This window comes from Brachycentrus maculatus, unplaced genomic scaffold (assembly GCF_059751285.1).
Source record: "Brachycentrus maculatus isolate JH-2025_06_01 unplaced genomic scaffold, ASM5975128v1 h1tg000543l, whole genome shotgun sequence".
In the NCBI taxonomy this organism is placed as follows: Eukaryota; Metazoa; Arthropoda; class Insecta; order Trichoptera; family Brachycentridae; genus Brachycentrus; species Brachycentrus maculatus.
The window spans coordinates 1024722-1029653 of NW_028281287.1; the positions used below are offsets into that span (position 1 = coordinate 1024722).

General features: G+C 33.1%; 1 non-coding gene across 1 annotated transcript; it reads right to left on the reverse strand.

Annotated features, from left to right (window-relative positions):
• Positions 1 to 1216: 1216 nt before the first annotated feature.
• On the reverse strand, positions 1217 to 1288 carry TRNAC-GCA (transfer RNA cysteine (anticodon GCA)). The gene has a single exon. It is a non-coding gene; the product is annotated as a tRNA-Cys (tRNA).
• Between the last annotated feature and the right edge of the window lie 3644 nt (positions 1289 to 4932).

Sequence of the window (4932 nt, forward strand, 5' to 3'; positions counted from 1 at the left end):
ACACTGGATATGAGAAATCTGTTCAATCCTTGCAACATAATAAATAACGTAATAATACAGCATTTTGAGTGTGTCCAAATACTTTTTTACAAAACTGGATTATTTCCAAATAGGAGTTATTTTTTTAAATACTTTTTTTGACATTCAAGACAGATGAAGAAGACTGCGGAAGTCTATGCATTTACGGGGTTTACAACCGTCATACGATGGTTTAAGTGATCACTTTACACACGTGTAACATTCAGCAATTCTATTCATGATTGACAACCACACTACATTTTTTTGGAACATTAATGTGTATATATATATTTATACATGTATTTATTGATCAAACTCGTGACACATGGCTGTTTAAAATAAATCCAGGTAGGTATTCATATAAACAGTGTATAAAAATTAATTAAAAAACAAATAGCGACTTTTGAGGGAGGATATTGTTAATGGATATTTCTTATTTTTTGACTTGAAATTATTTTCAGTAGCAGTCAATGATCGACAGTTTTAAACACCGACCAAAGTAGATAAATATTAATGGCCGGAGATCCTCTGAACTTCGTGTGAAGATGCGGCATGAATGAAAAGATGTACCGGAAGCTCATTAGGTCCAAATTATTGTTCACACATTTTTGGTTAATTACCACAAATTGTCAAAAAGGGTCATCCTTCGAACATGCTTCACTTTTATTGAACCGTTTTGTCACCCCTGCGGCATCCCTTTGAGCAAATATATATATATATATATATATATATATATATATATATATATATATATATATATATATATATATATATATATATATATATATATATATAAATCAAATAAAGCTTAGCGTTAGCGTTAAGACTTTTTGTTTCTCTATTAGTGTATTCATTAGCGTTTTTTTCATGAGATACTGTATATATGTATAATGTTAAAGGCTTTAATTAATATATAAATAAACATAATGAATATACCCTATGAACCTAAAAGGCTTCCATATTAAACCTCAAGGTTTGAAATGAACAAAACAAATCAAATTCAAATATTACAAAAACAAACACACAAATTTGATCTAATTAGAACTTAAATGTCACTAAGAAGTTGTCTAAAAATAAACTTTAATACTAAATTCTACTCCCATTTATTTGGTAAAATTTATTTCGCCTCTTCACACGGAACTGGTAAGAATATTGTATTTTAGTAAGTTATTTACAATTAAAAAAAATACATTTATTCAGGGGACACCCGGGTTTGAACCGGGGACCTCTCGATCTGCAGTCGAATGCTCTACCACTGAGCTATATCCCCACAAGCGTCAGGCGACAAAAACGGAATAATAACGTCGTCATTAACTTAACAGTGCAGTGAACATAACATGCACCTACGCATACAAGTATTATGCTTGTGTGAGTAAAAAATTATACTTACATTTAATAAACATGTTGGCGTTAGTATCATACAAGGCGACTAAGCATTTTTGTCAACTAAATAGTATTTTTTTTTTAATTTTACTTTCTTAAAATCAATTGCTACACGTTTTTCGATGCATTACGCATTATTTTCAAATGCAGTATATGATGGCTTGACTCTGGCCAATATCTGTACATAACAGATTCTTCATTTCTTTAGACAAGCTGTGTGTGGCATAAGGATAGCCTGAAACGACTGGTTGTGATTGGTAGCCTGGAAGGGAGGGAGAGGAAGATTCTTCATCGATGGACCGATCAAGTTAAGGCAGCAGCAGACACCTCAGTGGTTGGAGCGCTAAGTGCAGTGCAGTCAAGGGATAGCTGGAGAAGAGTCATTGCTTCCACAAGGGTCACAACCTCAATTTAATAAACCCTGATGATGACAAGGTTCTTGTCGAAACCGGTTGGTTAAGGTGTACTTATAATAAAAAAATTGGTTAAACAAAGTTGTTTAATTTTATAAAGTTGTTAAAAAGCATTTTGACACACTCAAGAGGTTATTAATATAGATTTAATTTGGAGTAGTACGTTATCGCTTCCATAAGGCTCGATCAAAAGCTATCTCCATAGCAACTGCGTCCTAAGCAACCCGATCTAAGCGTTCCCTACTTCGCTCGATCCCTCGAGGATTTTCTCTCTTGTAAAGGGAACCACAGAAGCCTTAAGGGATATTGTATGGAATAAGGGAGGCGGAGAGGGATGCGAGATGCAGTGTAGAATGGGAAAGAGGGGGTCCGCGATAAAAAGCCTTAAATTTCCTCGTTGGAGGGAGCTTTATTTGATTTGTATGATTTGTTTATTTTAAGATAGTACTTACCAGTGTTTGAAAATAAATGCATCGAATTGTTTTGATTTGTACTAAGTATTTTTTAATTAAATCTTTTATATTTTATTTATTGTTTCTGCGTTTACTTTGTGGTAAGACACGTTGAAATTATTAAAGAAAACATTTGTTTTTTTACCCTTTGAATTTATTTTATGACGACTAGTTTCGGGAGCTAAGCACCCATCTTCAGGTCTAAATGTAAGCTTTAAGTTTACAATTAGACCTGATGCTTAGCTTCCGAAACAAATCGTCATAAAATAAACTCAAGTGGTAAAAATAAGTGTTTTGTTTAATAATTTAAATATACTTTACATTCTTCTTCATCTTCAAACCCTTGTCCGCACCCCAATGGTGCATAGGGCACTGCATCATATAAAGGCAATGTTGTATTGATCGTCAACACATAAAGGCAAGGTGATCGGCCCTCCGAATCGAACCCGGGACCCCCAGAACGGTAGCCGAGCATGCTGACCATTGCACTACGGAGGCGGACAAATATTATTTAAATACGAGTAAAAATTGAATGCACTTTTGGTTTTAAAGTAAAAAGCAAAATAATTTTGGCATTGGTGTGTGCGTACTGTCCGTATTAGTAACGCTAACATTGTTTTTTTTGTTTTTATATTTATTAAATTTACGTAATAAATCTTCTTCTAACCCGTATGCACACCCGATGGTGCATAGGGCACTGCATCGCTTTGACGCATTGTTATCTTGATCGTTACTTACACGAAGGCAAAGTGATCACTCCTGCGTTTTAGGGACCAGTACAGCATAATATTGAATAAACATTAGTAAAATAAGTTTTTTTTTTTAATCACTCCCCCCTGGGAATCGAACCCGGGACCTCCAGAAACACTAACACGCTAACCATTACACCATGGAGGTGGACATGTGTAAGAAATTATGCATAAGGTTTCAAAAATATATGATGACTGAATAAAATAATGAATAGAGTCTGAAAGAATTTTGAAATAAATGTTTTGTGAACAGTAAGAAGATATAAATATACGAGGATATATGATGTAAATTAGTGCAAAAAATATTTGTTTGAAATGTAATAAAAGCTAAATAAATAAATTGAAAATTACTTGAATTGACACTTGAAAAATAGTGCTATTTTTTAAAATAAATTTCACAAAGTAAAATAATTGATCGAATTACATGTTTTTTTTTTATATTGTCAACTTAATAAAGATGAAGAAGAACATGGTATTAATATATAGGTATTAATATAACCTTACCTGTCATAAGCTGGGTAAGTGATCACTTGTAAGAAGATATGAATACATCTGATGGAAATAAGGTGCTAAGAATAGTTTGTATAAAATGTAATATAAACTAACTGAAGAAATAAAATAGAAAAAAAATCTTTGTCGAAATGTCAATACAAATTACGAGTCTGAAAACTTACGATTTCCTGAAAAACGCTGAAATTTTTTCATTTCCTTTTTTTACTCGCGCGACAGGTAATAAATAATGCACCGAAATGGGTCCCAAGTCACCGAAGCAATTACTCGACATGTCCACATAAGCCCTATGATTGGCCGGCCCATTACTGGGAGCTTCGCGCTACAAGTAAAGCTCCTGAAACCGTCCCTTGAGTAAAATTCATTCAAAGGAATACAACTTTCTAATTCCACTTATTTTTCTTTGCGACTTTTGGAAAAGTAAGAAAATTAAATGGTTTTACTTTTTGTAAAGCTTATTATTGAGAAAGCGGAAATTCACTTATATTTATATGAAATGAAATGGACAAAAATATATATTTATTTTTGTACTTTTGTTTGAAATCGAATGAGTGAAGAAAGTATTAATAAAATAAAAATACTTGTATAATGCCACTTAATGATTTTTATTTCACTACGCACGACTATTTTCGATCTCTATAGTTGTTTTCATTTACAGGTGAATAGTAAAACGTTTACTATTCACCTTTAGATGAAACAACTGTAGATTTCGAAACTAGTCATGTGTAATGAAATAAAACTCATTAAGTGGTATTAAACAAGTGATTAATTAAAAAAATATTCAACATGTCATTCCACAAAATTAATGCCGAATAAACAATATGCAGGAAGGATATTCAATCAAATTTATGAGGTTGGTAATAGAAGCAAAGGAAGACCGAGGATAACTTGGCATGATCAAGTATTTCAAATACTTGAATCGGAATAATCGGCGTGTATGTGTGAGAAGATGTATGAGTGTGAAAGAGGCGAATATATATCAACCATGTAAATGAGGGTCCAGTGCATTTATTTTGACCTCCCAGGAAATCAAACTTGGGACCTTCAGCGTGGTAGCCGAATGCTATAACCACTACAATAATATTTTTCTTCAAACCCTTATCCTCACCTCAATGTTGCATAGGGCACTCCATAATTTAAATGCAGTGTTATCTTGATCGTCAACACATGAAGGAAAGGTGATCAACCCTCCACTTCATATACCGTTCCAGGGTAATATAAAATAAATATTAGAAAGAAAAAAATCACTTAATATGTATTTGACACCCCTCCTGGGAATCGAACCTGATACCTACAGAACGGTAGCCAAGCGTGCTGACCATTACACTACGGAGGCGGACTCATTTCTTATCCTATTTAAATTATATTACTTATTAAATTGAAGCAGTCTCCTAAGTAATGATACAC